This window comes from Sorex fumeus, unplaced genomic scaffold, assembly GCF_029834395.1.
Source record: "Sorex fumeus unplaced genomic scaffold, SorFum_2.1 ptg000035l, whole genome shotgun sequence".
NCBI classification, from domain to species: domain Eukaryota; kingdom Metazoa; phylum Chordata; class Mammalia; order Eulipotyphla; family Soricidae; genus Sorex; species Sorex fumeus.
The window spans coordinates 36666813-36688157 of record NW_026606092.1 but is presented as its reverse complement, the minus strand read 5'-3'; the positions used below and the strand labels follow the sequence as shown (position 1 = coordinate 36688157).

The 21345-nt window shown below is 37.9% G+C and overlaps 1 non-coding gene across 1 annotated transcript; it reads right to left on the bottom strand.

The window, feature by feature from the left end:
- Nucleotides 1–2844: 2844 nt before the first annotated feature.
- On the bottom strand, nt 2845–2947 carry LOC130027071 (U6 spliceosomal RNA). The gene has a single exon (XR_008793007.1). It is a non-coding gene; the product is annotated as a U6 spliceosomal RNA (small nuclear RNA).
- Nucleotides 2948–21345: the final 18398 nt, after the last annotated feature.

Below are 21345 nucleotides of genomic sequence, written 5' to 3'. Positions count from 1 at the left end.
CCATTGACTCCTTTCATCTTCCATCATAAGGATAACTAACTCCCTGTGCTAAACTACTTTAGTAAACATTCAAAGCAATTTTTATTTATCATGTAGATTATAACGGCTTATAATCTTTTTTCTCTTTATCCTTTATTATTTAATTGAGTATCCTCCCTGCACTCTTTTGTCCTACCTCCAATATTCACTCCACAAGAGTGACCCCTGAGTTCAGAATCAGGACTAAGCCCTAATTGCTGTGGCCCCAGAACCACAACAAAGCAAAACAAAGCAAATCAAAATAAAAATCTCTGTATTTAGAAAGAATGAAGTAGTAGTATGTTAAGCTTCCTCACTCATTCCACACCTCTACGTGTTTCATGGCACATGGAGTAACTCAAGGAGGGAACATGGAGGGAATGAGACTTTAGGGCTTCCCAGACTTGCAGACCCAGTTCCCAGGAGTGGACAGGGAGTCCGATAAATTGCAGAAACAACAGATTTTGGTCCGCCGCATGTTTAATTTCTCTTTTTGCCCCTTCCTGTCATTATTTATACTGACTCTTCGTCAAGGAAGGTAAAGTTCCCTTCTTGCTCTTATTTATTCAATTGGGCTCAAATTACAATTCAATATTTTTTGATGGAACAAAGTCTCTCTATCCTATTTAAGACAAATATCATAATTAATTTTATGCTTTTATTTCTCCTCTTATTTGCTCTCTTCTCCTTTCTGTTTTGTGTCTTTTTTCCCCTTTTGTTTTTCTTTCTCTGTCTTCTTTCACTTCCTCTTTGTCCTTTCTCTACCTCTTTTTTTCTTCCTTCAGTGGCATTTCCATCTCACATCACATGTGAATATTGGAGCTAGGACAAAATTCTTAAACCTTCAGAATCCAGATTCTGCTGTCATTATTTGTCTTCAGCTGCTGTCCAAACCATTGTTTATTTTCTTGGGTTTATAATTTTATCTTATGGTCATGGCTTTACATTTTTATTTTCTAAATCTCAAAGCATCGCTTTTTTGCAACAATATCAGGTATCAGTGTCTTGACTTTATTACACACACACACACACACACACACACACACACACACACACACACCACATCAGAAATAGCCTATCTGTTCCATCTCACAGAAATAAAATATCTTTTATGGAAGAACATATTTTGGCATTTCAAGTTATTTTTTTCTGATTCTAGGTTGATTTTTATCAACAGTTTTCTTTTGTTTGCTTGTTGTTTTCCCAATTTGAAACGCAGACTTGTTTCTCGTGACCATAAAGCCTAGCTTCTCTCTGTTAGACTAGTAATTGTGAAGATGTTTTTTCACTGCTTGCCCTGGTGAATATATATATATTATGATGATATATATATTATATTATATAATATGATATATATTATATTATATATTATGGTGAATATATATATTATGTGGTTAATATAAATTTATTGCTCTAACATAAAATATTATGGAGTCTGTGGAGACATTAAAAGCCATAGAAAGCAAAGTAGGCCTAAGGGACCAGAAGTTGATGCCTGATACCACATTGCCTCAGAGCCCTGGAATATAGTCTCGGTGGTCCCTGAGCTCTGTTGGGCAAAGCCCTAACACATTGAATCATCAGGGCGAAACTACTAGTCTGAATATCATTGGAAGTGATCAAATTTATGAATGAATAAATAATGAAAACTTTGAAACATGGACACATTATCAGACACCCTTATCACATCTCTTTATTCAGCCTGTCCGCTCTTTGGATTGTTCTTACACTCAAACTAGAGATGTTGGTACCTTCACCATCATTTTCTATTCTTCTTATCAAATTGGCAATTTTATGTGGGGAGGTGAGGTGTGTAATACACTCCAATAGTGCTCAGGGCTTACTCCTGACTATGAGCTCAGGAATCACTCCTAGTGGTGCTTGGGCACCATATGCTGTTCTACGGATTGAACCTGAAATCGCTGCTTGCAAGACAAGTGGCCACTCCACTATGTCTTTGGCCCAATAAGCAATTACTTTAATAAATGTGTTTTTTAAAAAAAGTCCTATTATATGCATTTGTATCCGTTCACTCTAAATGTGATATCTGTCCTTCTGCCTCCACTCAGAAAGAAGGGCAGATTGTTTCTTCCTACTCTTTTCCTGTTTCTAGGAAGCACAATTAGAAATCCTGGCAAGTGACCTAAAGAAACCAGAATTTGAGAAATGGACAGGAGATAGTCATCTTATAACGAGAGGAACAACACAGTGGGAAGGCACCCTGTATTTCCTTCCCTTTACAAGGAAGAGCCAGCATGTGCTGATGCCACGTCCGGCAACAAAAACAACTCATTTCTCCCCTTGAGCGAGAGGGAAAAAGAAAATTATATTGACAACATCAGGGGAGCTGGACAATCCCATCAAGGAAGGGGATTATCCATGACTCCTGAGATAAGTGAGCTGCTATGGAGGTCTTCTCCCTTGCTGAGCCTGAAAGTTTCCCTTTGAGAAAGGACTGGGACAACAGGGCAAAAAAGAAACTAAGTGACCAATTGGCCTTGTTTGGAAAGCTCTTTTGTCCTCAAAGATCAGAAACTACTTCCCTGCTCAAGAAATAACAGAGCAGTAGGGGATAGAGAGGACAGTAGGGGTTATTACAATGTGTATTACTTCGCAGAAAAATATCTCTACTGATTAAATAAACAAAATTGTATGGAATTGTATCAATAATACACCATATGTACTTCCAGTTTATAACATTATTAAAGTGAAACAGAACACAGGTTTTTGCTCTCCTTAGCCTAGCAGTCTGTGGAAGGATTGTTATTTTTTAATACTATAATTTATAAACCTAAATAAAAAGTGGCATTATGATAGTTAATTATTCCTAATAAGCAATGCTTCACAAATTTGTGTCATTCATGAGCAGAGGCCATGCTAATCTTCTCTGTATCATTCCAATTCTAGTACATGTGCTGCTGAAGTGATCGTGGTAGTTAATTTTTAATTGAATTATAATTGATAGCAAACATATTAGTTTCAGGCAGCAACGTGATATATTGTTTGACATTTTCTTGCAATGTGAAATACTATATGTGCAGTTATTTCTGTATCTGAAAATAGTTTTTTATCCACTAATAGACACATCTAAAGGTAAATATATTATTGTATATGTAATTCGTGATTTTTCAAATCTGTACCACAAACTTATTATCCTTGGGCCTCATGCTGTGCGCCTCTTTTTATGAACTCTTCTTTTATACCTGTGGATTTCCTTTATTCCATAGCCACTTTCTCCTCTGATAACTATGAACATGTTCTCTGAGTCTGAGTTTATTTGTGTTTAAGATACATTTCTCAAGGAGATCTCATGGTACAAATATTTCTCTGCCTGACTTTTTCACTTATATTAATGAAGCAAAGACTGGATCCAGGTAGATGCTTTTTGCGCTAGAACACATGTTTTGTATGCAGGAGATCTGGATTTGGTCCCTAGGACCAAATAATCACAAAGTACCACCACCTTTGAGCACTGAGTCAGAAGTGAGCTGTTTGATGTGCCCCCACACCTAAACCCTAAATGTATAAACTATAAAAATAAAAATAAATAAAGGCCCTCCCGTTGATCGTCGATTTGCTCGAGCGGGCCCAGTAACGTCTCCATTGGAGGCTGTGTTTTTGTTACTGTGTCTGGCATATCGAATACTCTCGGTAGCTTGCCAGGCTCTCCGAGAGGGGCGGAGGAATCGAACGTGGGTCGGCCTTGTTGGCCGCTTGTAAGGCGAATGCCCTACCGCTGTGCTATCTCTCCAGCCCAGAGATATAAACTATATATGTATACATATATAAAATGCATGAATATATGCATATATAATATATATGTGTATATATAGTTTGTAAAGTTTCATAAAAAACGTATCAGTGAACATAGGGGTGTTTATATCTTTGAGAATTAATGTCTTGGGGCTGAAGCAATAGCACAGTGGGTAGGGCATTTGCCTTGCACGCGGCCAACCCAAGTTCAATTCCCAGCATCCCAGATATTCCCCTGAGCACCACCAGGGATAATTCCTGAGTGCAGAGCCAGGAGTAACCCCTGTGCATTGCTGGGTGTGACCTCAGAAGAAAAAAAAAGAGAATTAGTGTCTTCTTCTTTTGATAGATACCCAAAAATAGAATGGCTGAATCATATAGTTATCCTTTTTTCAGTATCTAAGGAAGTTCACATTCTGTTTCATACAGTAGCTGTAAGAATTTATATTCCGCAACAACATTTCCCTTTTATTTTATTCAATACTTTATGATATCATTCTGAAATTTGTGAGAAAATAGTTTATTTAGGCTTTGGTTTGCTTCTTTTTTTCTTCTAATGGTTAGAGATGTTGGTCATCTCTTCATGTGTCTATTAACTGTGTATCTTCTTTGCAAAAAAAAAAGTCTCTTCGTATTCTCTGTCTAATTTGAGTCCATTTATTTTATTTTATTTATTAATTTAATGACATTTTCTATTGGAATATTTAAGCTAATCTTTTAACAGAATACCATATGCAATTTTTTTCTCATTCGGGAAGTTGCCTTTCTTTTTTGCTCATGATTGCCTCCACTATACAAAAGCTTTTCATTTTTATGGAATTGTGCTTATTTATTTTTGCTTGTGTTTTTCAGACTTCTTCGTCAAGATCATGAACGATCGGATTGAGGCTCTTCATGTTCCCGGAGCGAACAGATGCCATTGGGCTACACTAGCACACGACAGGGACAAATGGAGACGTTACTGGCGCCCGCTCGAGCAAATTGACGACTAACGGGAAGTTAAGTGATTAAGTGATTAAGTGTTTCTCATACTGTTTTAAAGTTCAAGAAAAACCCCACATACTTGGGCTGGAGCGATAGCACAGCGGGTAGGGCGTTCGCATTACAAGCGGCCAACATGGCCGACCCGAGTTCGATTCCTCCGCCCCTCTCGGAGAGCCCGGCAAGCTACCGAGAGTATTCGATATGCCAGACACAGTAACAACAAAGTCTCCAATGGAGACGTTACTGGGCCCGCTCGAGCAAATCGACGATCAACGGGAGGGCCTTTACCTTTACCTTTTAATAACAATTTATAATTATATTTACCCAAAAAACACCATACTTAAAGAAATTATGATAAATAGTTCAAACAAACAGGAAGAGAAACTCAAAAAAGACTGGGTAAAGAAATACAGAGATGTTTATGACTGTTTTGCTGAGACTTGAAAGTATATATACCTTAGTCAACTAGTTAAACTAAATAAAAATTCTCTTATACACAATTTACTTCTTGAATTAGCATTAGTAATGCCCAGGATGATAATGAATTTATCTTTTCTAAATATATTTTTGAAATAAAATAAATTTGATAGGAGGAGTCTTAAGGACTGAATGCCCATGAAGAAGTAATTTAAATGTAAATTTTTAGATCTAATCCATCATTTCAGGGAGGGGTAATTTAAAGGTACATGCATTCCTCTGTTTATGCCTTATTAACTTTCTTGACAGAGTTTCTTTTTTATCCTTTCCACTTGTGTCTTAGGTAGGGCTTTTTAAGTTAATTTATAAATTATGTGGATGAGTCACTCATCTCTGCTGAGTCACACCCCGCCTATACAAGATTATTTAATTATGAACACATCCTTTTTCACTTTTTCTCTTATCACCAATCGGTCAGATGTTATTTTAATTATTTAACCAAGTTCTGAAGACTCATAGAGATAAACAATGATTTATGGAGCTTGTGCCTTGCCATTTGAGATAAGCAGAAGATAATTAATAAATATATGTTCTGGGCCTTCTCCACCCAGATACGTCATCTTCCAGTAGGTAGCTATTATACCCATTAACTGCCGCAGGCGCCTGGTAGTTTTATTAACAGCCAAGACTCAGAGACTATAAAACCCAGCTCCCAGAAGAGAACAGCGCAGTCTCCTGCCCCCGCACCTGGCTGTCCTCACTGGGGTCCCTTGGAGGGGGGCGAGTTGAGTTTTCCTTGCTGCCCCGAACAGAGCCCTGGCAGCTGAAGACCTCCAGAACCAGCCACATCCATGCTGAGACCACTCTCCACACGTCTGGACAAGCCTCATGCACAAAGGAATCAGCAGAGGAACCCAGGCATTCAGGTCCCAGGGTTGAGATCTCCAAGCCTGCTCGGATCAGGACTGGGCCTTCTGCACCCAGAACCCTCATCCTCCAGTAGGTAGGCGTTACACCCACCAGCTGTGCTGGCGCCAGGTGGTCCCATGAACCGACAAGACCCAGAGACTATAAAACCCAGCTCCCGGAAGCGCTCAGCCGCAAATGCGGCCACACAACATCTTATTATCTCGTTTTTACTTTGGAGAACCCGGCAGGTTACTGAAAGTATCCTGCCCGCACGGCAGAGTCTGGCAAACTTCCCATATCATACTCAATATGCCAAATACCAGTAACAATGATAGGTCTCATTCTCCTAGACCTGAAAGAGCATTGAATACGGCTCTTTTAAAATTTCAGAGCTAGGAAGAAGGAGACATGATTGGTGCCTGCTCGAGGCAATCGACAAACAACAGGATGATCGTGATCATGATCATAATGTTCAGATATTACAGTGGTACTAGTCTGGTATCCAAAGGTAGCCTTTTTCAAACTTCCCCTTTGCTAGCTCTATTTTTTGCACAATCTCACTTATCCATTGTGCCTTATTTTTCTATCTAATAAATTTATTTTAAATTATTCATAACACATTTTATGAGATTTTAAGTGATTACAAGAGCATAGATTAGTGTTAGGCATTTTTTGAGATTAATGAATATTAATGAATATTAGTTCAATAAAAAGGAAAGGGGAAAGTGCTGGTAAAAGATTTTTTATCTTGAGGACAGTATATAATGAAATTTTGAGTAAAGTATTAAGAAAGATTAAAACTGCCTTTTTTTTTGCTTTTGACTGTTTGATGATTGACCAGATTGACCAGATTATGCCAAGGACAGAGTTAACCTAAATTAACAGAGATAACCTAAATCAATGGCAAAGAGAAGAAAGGAAATTTATTTTTCCTCTAATTTTTAGTGATAACAAGTACAGATCTATGATTTTCAATAATTCTGGTCTTGGATCCCTGGACTAAATACTAATAGCACAGCATAACTATAGACTACAAATTAACAATTTCTGCTGTGTAAAGATATTTTTTTCTGATTTACAAATGTTCCAATTGAAACAACTCTAATACTACATACGTATATATACATACTATTTACATCATAAAATAATATAAATAGTTTATTTATAAATATAAAGTATTTTAATTTAAATATATAAAATATAAATATTTTAGAACTGTCCACTGTAGCACTGTCCTCCCATTGCTCATCAATTTGCTCAAGCGGGCCTAGTAACATTGTGAGACTTGTTACTGTGTTTGGCATATTGAATACATCACAGGTAGCTTGCCAGACTTTGCCATGTGAGAGAGAGATTATATTTAAATTTCAATATAAATATAAAATATTTCTATTGTATAAATATGTACATATATAAACCCGAATACTACACACACACAAACACACACACAAAATGTGCCTTCACAGCACATCAATGACCTTGATCAAGAGACACAGCAGTAATCCCAGAGGATAGCAGTTTGCCAGAGATCTGTTCAGACCCTGTACCACGCCAATTCTACCAGGGCACCTCAAGTGGAGAGACTGTTCCCTCTCTGCCCACTCCAGATGAAATCCCGGTGGCCACAAGCTTCCAGAAGCAAAACACAGGTATGTGAGTTCAGGGACTAAGACTCCATTCCACTTGACAATAGAGAAGAAGGAGGTATCCCCTCCACTTGGGGTCGTGGCTGTCATGCCCACGATCTACCTCTGGGTACCAGGTCAGAGCACCTGGCCTTGATCCAGAGACTCCCAAATGAATCTCAAAATGGATTAACTTCCTCCAGAGAAATCTCTGGACCCTAATCATTTACAATTACAGAATTCCAGAAGTGTGACAACTCATAATATTCATAATAAGGAATAGAACATGAATTATCTAGCATCTGCCCTTGGAAGGCAGGCCTGAATGGGGTTGGGAAAATTCTAAATAATTGTGGTGGGAAGGTGTAACGATGATGGGATTGGTGCTTAAATATTGAAAGTAATCAATGTGAAGAACCTCATGAAAATATATTTTAAATGTGCCTTCAAACTTGACAATGATCAACCCTATAATGTACAAGGTCATCCAGGATTATCACTTAATCACTTAATCACTTAATCCCCGTTATTCATCGATTTATTCGAGCGGGTGCCAGTAACATCTCCATTCATCCCGGTTGCGTGCTAGCGTAGCCCAATGGTATCTGTTCGTTTTAGGAACATGTAGAGCCTCAAACCGATCATTTAGGGTCTTGACGAAGAAGTCTGACCATCTTATAGGTGGGCGTCCACGTGATCTTTTGATGTCTCGTGGAATCCAATCAGTAATGGCTCTAGTCCAGCGGTTGTCTGTAAACCTCATTACGTGTCCAGCTCATCTGATTTTTGATGTCTTGGCAAATGAGACAGCGTCCCTGATTCTTGAGCGTTGACGAAGATCAGAACTCCGGATTCTATCTCTCATTTGAGTGAATCGTGATATTCCAAGCATAGTTCTTTCGATTCCTCTTTGAGAGACCCGAATAGTATTCTCATCCTGTTTTCGTAGGGTCCAGGTCTCTGAGGCATATGTTAATGCAGGAAGAATAGTGGAATCAAAGAGATGTGCTCGTAGCTGGAGGTTCTTTGTCCTTTTAGTTATTTCTGCAATGCTCTTGAAGGCATTCCAAGCTGCTCTCTTCCTCCTGCGCAACTCAGGTGCCAGGTCATTCATCATGTTGATTTCTCGACCTAGGTATATATAACTGTTGCATTCGGAGATGGTGGTTCCGTTGAGAGTGAATGGAGCATCAGGAACAAGGCTGTTTCTCATAAACATTGTCTTCGTAAGATTCAGCTGTAGTCCGACCTTTCCACATTCACGGTCAAAGTCGTTCAGCATTTGTGCCGCTTCGTTGATGTTTGGTGTTATTAGAACGATGTCATCAGCAAAGCAGAGGTGGTGTAGTTGCCGACCATCTATCTTCACTCCCATGTTTTCCCATTCCAGTCGTCGCATGATGTTCTCGAGGGTGGCACTGAAGAGTTTTGGTGAAATGGTATCACCCTGCCGAACCCCTCTCTTGATATGGATGATAACTTCTTTGTAGAATGGTGAGATCTTGGTAGTGAATCCGCAATAGAGCTCACGAAGGATCCTGATGTATTGAGTTTGTACGCCCTGATTGGCTAGGGCTTCCATGACCGCTTCCGTCTCAACAGAATCAAAGGCCTTCTTTAAATCAATGAACGTTAGACAGAGCGGCATCTTGAACTCCCGAGAAACCTCAATGAGCTTGGTTATTGTGTGGATATGGTCGATGGTACTGAATCCTTTTCGGAATCCAGCTTGTTCACATGGTTGTCCTTCATCTAGTGTTCTGCTAATCCTATTCAGGATGACTCGAGTGAATAGTTTGTAGATGACAGACAATAGGCAGATTGGGCGATAGTTGCCAATGTCGTGGATGTCTCCTTTCTTGTATAGTAGTACAGTCTTGCTGGTTTTCCATTGGGATGGAACCTTGCATTCAGACAGGTAGCGTGTGAAGAGTCGAGCCAATGTATTGATAAGTACTGATGGTAAGTTCTTCAGGTGTTCAGGTCTGATCTTGTCTGGGCCAGGTGCTCTTTGTTTCTTTACCGACGAGATGGCATGTTGGATTTCGGAAGGGAGAACATTGGGAACGACATATCCATCATGTGGTATGTGGTATGTGGGCAAGTGGATGTGGCTATTAAAGAGATCTGAGTAGAAGTCATGAATAATCTTCTCCATTGCCCTTCTGGAAGATGTGATAGATCCATCATGATGTCGGAGGGCAGTCCGACTATATATATATATATATAGGATTATAGTCATCCTAAATTTATATAGTTGATTAAAGTAGACAACTGATCTATTGAGTAAAATAGTTATTTCTTCCAAGCATCTGAAATTGAAAAATCATTAATAGTTTCAGTTTCTATTCAAACTGAAAAATATCCAAACATGTTACAAATCAACAGCATTCTATGAATTCTATGGAAAAAGTAAAAAGAAAAGAAAAAACATGAGCAAAATATTAATGAAGTATCTTTAGGAACATGGAAATACTAGGTAACAATTTCTTAAAACTGGGAGAGGCCTAAACAGATAGTACAGTGGTTCAGTCCATGTTCAGTTCCTGGTACCATATATGGTTACCAAGGCCTCACTAGAAGTGATTTTCTAGCTCAGAATCAGGAGAAAACCTGAGCATCACCAGGTGTGGCCCCAAAACAAACAAACAAAAAGTATGTTTTCTTTAAAATAGGGAGAGAGACCATTTTGTATCTACTTGTTTTTAGGGCCCCAAGCGAAGTCTTTTAAGCAGGTGACTGCATTGCTATCAATTTATAATTTATAATCAATTCACCCTTTTACATTAAGATGATATGAAAGATGTCTTGGTTGTTATTTCCCTTATTGATTTCCACTCAGAAATCTTTGGATAAGAACTGTCACTGTCACTGTCCTCCCATTGTTCATCAATTTGCTCGAGCGGGCACCAGTAGCGTCTCACAACAAATTGTGAGACTTGTTGTTACTGTTTTTGGCATATCGAATACGCCACAAGTAGCTTGCCAGGCTTTGCAGTGCAGGCGAGATACTCTTGGTAGCTTGCCGGGCTTTCCGAGAGGGACAGAGGATTCGAACCCAGGTTGGCCGCATGCAAGGCAGACACCCTCCCCGCTGTGCTATCGCACCAGCCATTCCATTTATTTCACATGGAAGAAGGTTAAGTTGAAATTTCCCAGTGTGAAGATGTCCTCAATCAAACACTATGGGAGCAATTCTGTAGGAAATGACAAAACTCAGATGAATTATTTTGATCAAAAATAGAGAGAGGAAGAGAGATTAACCACCCTTATTCAAATAGACTCTACCCTATGATTTGTCTGATTTTGTGTGAGAACAGATTAATGTATATAGATCATATTTTGGTTGTATTGTTTCCCCAAACTCGTTGCAGAGTTCACTTATTTACATATCTGTTTCAAAATTATTGACTACATATCAATTTTAAGTTAGAGAATGTCAATACTGAAAAAATTATCTGGAATCAGAAGATCTTCAATGTGAATAAAGCCTATTTACAACAAATTTAATTCATGGTTAAATATCACTGTCACTGTCACTGTCCTCCCATTGTTCATCAATTTGCTCGAGCAGGCCCAGTAATGTCTCCATTGTGACAATTGTTACTATGTTTGGCATATCAAATACATCACAGGTAGCTTGCCAGGCTTGGCCGTGTGGCCCAGATACTCTCAGTAGCTTGCCAGGCTCTCTGAGAGGGGCAGAGGAATCGAACTCGGGTCGGCCATATTGGCCACTTGCAAGGCAAACACCCTACCACTCTGCTATCTCTCCAGTCCATGGTTAAACATAAATCTATTAATTCAATGAATTCAATATATTTTTAAAAATGATTTTTAAATGTAAAAGTGTTTTCAATTTTAACAATTTTATTGTATGAGTTTTATATCATTGATAGACTGTCATCGAAATATTACAAGGAAAGATGGACATAAATGAAGGGACTTACAATTCTACAGCAAACAATTCCCTCAAAAAATCTTGGGTGCCTACTAGTACAGGTCACATAGACTTCAGACTGAAGAAGGTTACAAGAGGCAGTGAAAGTCATTTCTTAATGATAAAGTATCTGTAGTTCAAGAACTCACACTTGTAAATGTAAATGCACCTAATGCAGGACCAGCAAAATACTTAAAACAACTGCTCATAAACTTAAAGAAAGACATTGAGATAGTTAGAGATTTCAACACTGCTTTATCACGTCTCAATAAATCAACCAGTCTCAAACTCAGTGAGGACATACCTTATCTTAGGGAAGAAATGAAGAATGAAGTTTAATATATATAATAATATTATATAATAAATGAATATATATGAATATATTATAATATAATAAATGAATATTTGAATATATATGAATATATTATAATATAATATAATAAATGAATTTTAATATATCTCTCTCTATATATATATAGAGAGAGAGTCTCCTGCCCCCGTGCCTGGCTGTCCTCACCAGGGCCCGTTGGGTGGGGGAGGGTTGAGTTTCTCTCCCCCCGCACCGCCCCAAGCAGAGTCCCAGCAGCTGAGGACCTCCGGAGCCAGCCACAGTCATGCTGGGACCACTCTCCACATGTCCAGACGGGCCTCATGCATGAAAGAACTGGCAGTGGAACCCAGGCATGCGGGTCCCAGGGCTGAAGTCTCCAAGTGTACTCGGATTGGGACTGGACCTTCTCCACCTAGACCCTCCATCTTCCAGTAGGTAGGCACCAGGTTGGTACCATCAACGGCCAAGACGCAGAGACTATAAAACCCAGCTCCCGGAAGCTTATTATCTTATTTTTCCTTTGGAGAACCTGGCAGGCTACTGAAAGTATCCTGCCCGCACGGCAGAGTCTGGCAAACTTCCAGTGTCATACTCAATATGCCAAATACCAGTAACAATGATGGGTCTCATTCTCCTAATCCTGAAAGAGCATTGAAATGGCTCTTTTAAAAATCTCAGGGCTAGAAAGAAGGAGACATTACTGGTGCCTGCACGAGGAAATCAACGAAAAACAGGATGATCCTAATATATATATATATATATATATATATATATATATATATATAACATTTCATCCTCCAATACCTGAATAGTCATTCTCCTCAAAGGCACATGGGACATTCTCCAAGAGAGACCACATGCTGTGCCACAAAACATACCTCCATAAAATTACAATGATAGAAATTGTATCAACTATCTTTTCATACCATGATGCACTAAAAATAGAAGTGAATCACGCACAGAAACAAAAATTCAAATCAAACACCTGGAAATTAAATAGCTCACTACTGAACTTAGAGAGGAAAACACAAAGGAAATCAAAAGATGTCTGGAAGCAATGAAGAGAATAAAGACATGTGTTACCAGAAATTATGAGACATGGCAGCAGCAGTGTTAAGAGAAAAGTTAATAGCTTTAAAAGCATCCCTCAGAAGAAAGAGAGAGCCCACATAAGTAACTTAACCTCACTGCTTAAGATATTGCAAAATGACCACCCAAAGTAGCTTAAACCAGGCAGGAGGAAAGAAATAACAAAATTTTGCAGAAATTAACAACAAGGAAAACCAAAAAAAATCTGAAATATCAATGAAACCAAGTGTTGGTTCTCTGGGAAAATTAATAAGATCGACAAACAACTAGCAAGACTCACAAAGTAAGAGGGAGACCCCTAATAAAAAGAATCAGAAATGAAAAAATGGGACATCACAACAGAAACCTCAGAAACTCATAGGATAATCAGAGATTACTCTAAGAATCGTTATGCCACAAAACAAAAGAACCTAGAAGAAATGAAATAATTCCTGGACTCCTATAATCTTCCAAAGCTGACAGAAGACTTGGAATCCTTGAGCAGACCTATCGCTATCAAAGAAATTGAAATAATAATCAAAAGTCTCCTGAAAAACAAAAGCCCTGACGCTGACCCAAATGGATTCACTAGTAAATTCTTTCAAACCTTTAAAGAGAACATACTGCTGAGACTGTTCAAGATTTTTCAAGAAATTGAAGAAAGAGAAACACTTTTAAACAGTTTCTATAAGGCAAATACTACCCTCACAGCAAAAGCAGAGACACCACAACAAAAGAGAGTTATAGACCGATATCCCTGATGAACAGAAATGCAAAGATCCTCAACAAATGTTAACAGAATTCAATGACTCATCAAAAAGATCATACACCACATCCAAGTAGGATTCATCCTGGGAATGCAAGGATGGTGAAACACTCGCAAGTCAATCAACATAATACACTGTATCAATAAAAGAAAGGATAAAAACCATATGATCATACCAATAGATGCAGAGAGGCATGTGACAAGATCCAGTACTCATTTATGATAAAAATTCTCAACAAAATGAGAGTCTAAGAACTTTTTCAATGTAGTCAAAGCCATTTACCACAAGTCTACAGCAAGCATTATTCTCAATAGGGATAAACTAAGCTTTCCCTCTAAGATCAGGAACAAGACAAGGTTGCCCACTCTCACCACATCTATTAAATATATTACTGGAATATAGTAATTGCCGTAGTGGTTAGATAAGAAAGAGATATCAAGGGCATCCTGAGAGGAAAGGAAGAATTCAAGCTATCACTATTTCCAGATGACATCATAATATACTTAGAAAATCCTAAAGACTCTACAGAAAAGCTCCTAGAAACAAAAGGTTTGTATAGTAAAGTGTCAGGTTACAAAATCAATACCTAGCGGCTAGAGCAATAGCACAGCAGGTAGGGTGTTTGCCTTGCACACGGCCAACCCGGCCAACCCGGGTTTGATTCCCAGAAATCCATACTGGGAATGAGCACCGCCAGGGGTAATTCCTGAGTGCAGAGCCAGGAGTAACCCAGAAGTAACATCACCAGGTGTGACCCAAAAAGCAAAAAAAAAAAAATCAATACCAAATACTCCATGGCTTTTCTATATACGAATAATGACAGAAAAGAAAGAGATATTTTTAAAATCCTATTCATGGGGTGGGGTTGGGCCGAATTCCATTCACAATAGTGCCTCAGAAAATCAAGTACCTTGGAATCAGCTGAACTGAAGAGGTGAAAGCCCTATACAAAGAAAACTACAAAACATTACTTCAAAAAATAACACAGAACACTAAGAAATGAAAAGACATCCCCCGATCATGGATCAGGAGGATTAGCATTGTCAAAATGACAATATTCCCCAAAGCATTATACAGATTCAATATGATCTCTTTAATGATACCAATGACATTCTTCAAAGAAATAGAGAAAACACACCTAAAATTCATATGGAACAATAAACCCCCACGAATAACTAAAGCAATTCTTGTGAAAAAGATAATGGGTGGCATCACCTTGCCCAACTTCAAACTGCACTACAAAGCAGTATTAATTTAAATAGCATGGTATTGGAATAGAAACAGAGCCACAGACCAATGGAGCAGAATTGAATATTCTGACACAGACTCTAAAGTATATTATTAGTTTGTTTTTGATAAAGGAGTAAGAAATGTGAAGTGAAGCATGGAAAGCCTCTTCAACAAGTGCTACTAGGAAAACTAGACAGCTACCTGCAAAAAGAATGCACTCTGACCTCTGTCTAATGCCAGGCACAAAAGTCAGATCAAAGTGGATTAAAGAGTTCAATATCAGACTTGAATCCATAAGATACATGGAGAAAAATGTAAGCAGAACTCGTCATGGTATTGAAGCTAAAGACATCTTCAAGGATGAAACAGCACTGACCAAGGAAGTGGAAACAGACATAAACAAATGGGGTTACTTTAAACTAAGAAGCTTCTATGTTTCAAAAGACATTGAACAAAATACATAGAGAGCCCATGGAATGGAAAAATTGTTTACCCAATATCCATCACATAAGGTCTTAATATCCAAGATATGCAAGACACTGGCAGAACTTAAAAAAAAAAATTCCAACCCCATCTAACACTGGCCAGAAGAAATGAGCAGAAACTTCCTCAAAAAAGAAATACAAATGGCCAAAAGACATATGAAAAAATGTTCTACTTTGCTAATCTTCAGGGAGATGCAAATCACAACAATAATGAGATATCACCTCACACCACAGAGACTGGCACACATCAAAAAGAACAAGACAGTTAGTGCTGGTGCGGATGTGAGGAGAAAGGGACTCTCATTCATTGTTGGTGAGAATGCCGGCTGGTCCAGCCTTTTGAGAAAACAATATGGACATTCCTCTAAAAGCTAGAAATTGAGTTCACATTTCACCCAGCAGTACCACTTCTGGGAATATATCCCAGAGATTCAAAAAAGCACAGTAGAAGTGATGTCTGCACTTGCACGTTCATTGCAGCACTGCTTACTATAGAATCTGGTAACAACCTGAGTGCCTGAGAACAGACGATTGGTTAAAAAAAACTGTGGTACATCTAGACAATGGAATATTATGCAGCTTTAGAAAAGATGGAGTCAAGAAATTTTCTTATAAGTGAACAGATGTGGAGATTATCATGCTAAATGAAATGAGTCAGAAAGAATGCAACTGGGAGACAAGGAGTGATGAGGGGAGAAAATGATGAAATACTGGAAGTAAAGCTAAGAATGAGGTCTGAAAGGAGTTTATAGACTATGCTTATGAATGAAGATATTTTTCAAATATATCAAAGATATGTTGAAGGGAATAAATATTAATAACAGATTTAACTATTGTACATCATGCAATTCTCATATTAAAATAAAATAATAGCTACCATTTATTAGCAGCTGTAACATATCCTGAGACCCTCTACAAAATAATATTTATACAATATTGCACAATAATCACTGAATGATAAATTTTGTTTGGTATACCAGGCAATAGATTTAGGACCTTACCTGAACTTTGTTTGTGTTCATAATCTTCCACTATATCATCTTTAATCTAAATCAGAATCTGGCTTTAGTAATTTATTTTTGCACTGGTACAGGTCTTAGGTTCAGAGAGAATTCCAGGACATAGCCTATCATCTTAATAAGATACATGGTGAAAAATGGAAGGAAATGGGCCACTTAAATACCAGGAGAAACTGGTTTGAACTTGGCCTGACCCACCTGAAGAAGGCTGAAAGTGATCTGGGTGCAGAGACTGGAAGGAAATCTCATTAGTATCATATGTTATGACTTATGCACATCATGACATCTAAAATGTGTATATACATACATATACATCTATTTTGCGATTCCTTTGTTGTTTATAAATCTATTTCCTTAGAGCACAAAGGAAAATATTCATTTTGTTTCATAATAATAACAATCCCAAAATCGACATACCAATGTGTAAGGCATTTTCTTTAAAAAAAAAAAAATTAACAGGGAAGTGTTTTTCCTTTGGCGGGTGGGGTTATTTAGGGGAAGAAGCACACCAAACAGTGATCAGTGCTTGCTACTGACTCTCTATTCAGGGGTCATTTACTCCTGCCTGTGCTCAGGAGACTGTATGGGGTGCCCGAGATCCAACCCTGTGTGCTGAGAAAGTGACTTACTGGTTATATAATCTCACCAGCCCCCATATTTTCCCACTTTTGAGGCTTAAAAAAATGACAGCAAATCATTTAAAATGACCTAAGAACTATTATTTGTTTGATTCAGAATTAGATTGCAGACTGCATTACTCTATGCTATATGTTTGTTTTAGTATACTTAGTAACTATTTGTTGAAAAATAAATGAAGGCATCAATCCATTAACTTGTAACATTTTTAAAATGAAGGGTTCTTAACTAGTCATTCTGAAAAGTGAGTTTGTTCAGAGTGGTTGCTGCCAAGATGCACTTGGTCGGCCCAGTCTCTGCACCCAGATCACTTTCAGCCTTCTTCAGGTGGGTCAGGCCAAGTTCAAACCAGTTTCTCCTGATATTTAAGTGGCCCAGATCCATAACTGATCTCCTATGCTGCTAAAGTCTCCTGGTCCTACAGCTGCTGGAGTACAAGGCTGCATTTATAGTTCTGTGATCCCTTGAAAATTCACAGTACTGACTACCCAATGGGAACACAGAAAATTAGATGGGAGCATTGTATAGAAACCCATCACGTTTAGTAAAAGAAAAAGAAAACAAGGCTTAGCTAGAATGTGGCAGTTCAACAGATTCTCAGGTAATGGCTTTAGTAACATGATTATGAGATATATGTTATAACAAGCAATATAAAGAAGAAACTGTGTCTGCTAATGGGGTAGGTGTGAGGGATGGGTAACTGGAAACAGTGATGAAGCGAAAGTCCCATTGGTGGTGGGATTGGTGGTGGGATACTGAACACCTGAAATGATTGTATTACGAATGACTTTGTAAATCGTGAGGTTTAAGTAAAGTTTCAAACAGGAGAAAATAAAGAAAAAATATGACTCTGGTCAAACGATTCTTAGAAAGAATAGATGTTTGTGTTTAGAAAAAAATTAATTTGCTCACACTATTGTTTCACTGTTTGAATGCACAACAATTTAAATTAGATGCTAATACAAATATAATATTGTGTCCACAAAATACAGATCAGAGTCTGTATTTTGTCCAAATAACCATATCAGCTACTCTAAAATTTCTCTTCATTTTCTCTATTTTATTTCTTTTTCTTCTGCATTCACTTTTGTATTGCTAGTTCTTTCTTGACCTCTTTAGTCTGGATTCAGCATCTATACATTAAAAGAGCAATGTTTTTCTCTCTTATTTTTAAATGCTTGCCTTCCAGTTACCTGTGTACCTCCAACATGTACAAGCACAAAATGTTCTGATTTTAGGACTCACAGGAATCGTGGTGGAGCTTATTTTTATCTTGTCAACATCATCAGTGCAGAAGTAGCATATTTGTAACTATATCTTCCCCTTCTTCTCACTTTGTCAGTATAATATGAACATTGATTTCAGCAAGGTTTATTATTCAGAGTGAAGGCATCTAGATTTAGTAAGTACCTACAACTGCTCTGCACCCTGGCTCAGATAAACTTGACCTTCTTTCCCTTTTTCTAAAATGAAGCAAGTGCTGTTTGACCTACCTGCTAGCCATAGTGTCTTTTGATTCAAATACGCAAAGTATGCACATTCACATTTAAGAGTATCTTTCAGTAGTAAACTAAAAATTAAAAACATTATATTTAACTACACTTTTTATATTTTATATAGTATACGGTCTCATCCTTTATGTATTGCAAGGCTTCTTTAAAAAAAAATAATGTGACAGAAAGCTGAAATCTCCATAGGTTAAATATAGAATTAAGTAAATATGGGCTTATAAATACAAAGGAGACTCTCTAATATTAAATTAAATTTCAACAAACGACAATATTCTTCCTTATAGAAACTTTAAAACCAAATATACTTTTTAAACCTCTGACTATTGGTTAGAATTAGGCTTAACTAATAGGAACACTGAAAAATGTAAGCAGTAATCAATTTATCTCTTTTAATTGATAGAAAAAAATGTAATTTATACTAATGTGTATACTTAAAGCTTTCTCTTTAGTATACTGCATTTTAACCATTTTACTAAATGTAGATCATCATTTAGTAGAAAATTATTATGAAGAATAGACTAACGATTCTGATAACTGGAATTCAAGTTTTACAGTTTAGAGCTTAGTGGCTAAAAGCTTAGTAAATAAGCACCTCTTTGAGCCTTTTAACTAGTATTTGAGCTGAGTTAAGTTTATGAGTAAGCTATAAAATTATAATTTGATTCTGAAGAGGAAACCTCATTTAGTGGCACTCGACAAACTAATATAATGACCCTAAATCCCAACCTAACTGTTTAGTTATTACAACACACCACTATAAAAACTATTAACAGGCCTAATTAAGACATCAATCACCTATCAGAACTTCAATGACTCTACAATAACTCTTTTTATGGCATTTCTAGCAATTTGCACTAATGCACAGGGGGCCATATACAAATGAATTGGTTATTAGGGGCTCAGATAACAGGAGTCCATTTGGCAAGCATTCCCAGCCCCAGTAGTTTCAAACGCTCAACTGAGAAAAAGACCCAGAGTATTTTCTAAGAAGTGAGGCCTGTGCTGGTTCCCTTTAACAGAATTCTAATTGCTGCCAGGTTTTCAGACCCAAGGAGGCATTCATATAGATTAATAAGGACATTGGGCATTTCCAGGATTATAGACTCTTTTGTTCAGACTGTACTGTTCTGAAATGCCATTAGTGTGGAACAAATCACCTACAAGATGGCCACTTTGCAAGTGATTGTGTGGGCACATTTTCTAAAGAGTGCATTAACACTTTTGACCCATGTTAATGCACCTAACTTTCCCAACTAAATTGCTTGCTAATAAATTAAGTGCATTTTCTTAAGACAGATTTAAGGGCAGGGTATCATCTGGTAAGTCTCCTTAGTCAGGTAATGTGTATTATACAATGCAGGCCTTAATATTTTTTGATTTGTAAATTCAGTAATCAACTCATATCCCTGAATGAAATCACCCTGACCTTGTTTCATAGATTAACATTATTATCCATGATAAGAAAAATTAGTGTCGAAGAAGTTGTGAAGAGGACGAAGAACTTCCAGCTCTGGACACATATTTTCAACTCTACCATTCTTCCTGCACTAACATACGCCTCAGAAACCTGGGCCCTACGAAAAGAGGAAAAGAACGCTATTTGGGTACCCCAAAATGGAATGAAAAAAGCTATGCTTGGAATATTATATTTCACTGGATTCAGAATGAATCCAGAGTTCGGATCTCCATTAATGATCAAGAATCAGGGACACCGTCTTGTTCACCAAGGCATCGAAAACTAGATGGGCCAGACACGGAATGCAATTTAGAGATGACTGCTCGACTAGAACTGTTACCGACTGGATTCCACGGGACATCAAAAGGATGGGTGGCCGCACACCTACGAGATGGTCAGACTTCTTCATCAAAACCCTGAACAAACGGTTTGAGGCTCTTCGTGTTCCTGGAGTGAGGAGATGCTACTGGGCTACACTAGCACATGACAGGAACAAATGGAGACGTTACTGGCACCTGCTGGAGAAAATCAAAGATGAACGGGATGACAAATGATACAAGAGGTAAGAAAAATATTTGGAGAGTAGAGATAAAAGACACCAATTAGAAAATCTGTGTAGAATATAGATACTAAAACTGAAACAAGTGGTTGACTAAACAGAAGGGAGAAAAATATTGGTTGAGATGTGACTTTTAAAAAGATGATTGATAGGTCAGCCTCACACGCTGGGAGAAAAGGCAGTTCAGACAGAGAAGGGAGGACCAACTAAAGGGTGTTGGGAGGATCCTCCCAGGATGGGAGATGCGTGCTGAGAGACTAGACTCTAGACAGAACATGATTGCCACTCAATGCCTCTTTTGCAAACCACTGCACCCAAAAGGAGAGAGAGAACAAAAGGGAATGCCCTGCCACAGGGGCAGGGTGGGATGGGAAAATGAAGGGTGGGAGGAATACTGTGATCAGTGGTGGTGGAGAATGGGCACTGGTGGAGGGATGGGTATTCGATCACTGTATAACTGAAACCCAAGCACAAAAATTTGTAAATCTACAACTGTACCTCATGGTGTTTTACTAATAAAAATCCAAATTTAATAAAAAAAAAGACGATTGATATACTTACTAACAAATTTGCCAACTCAACTTATGATCATACTGAAGGCTTACTGCTAGACAGAATACTACAAGATGAGAAAAGA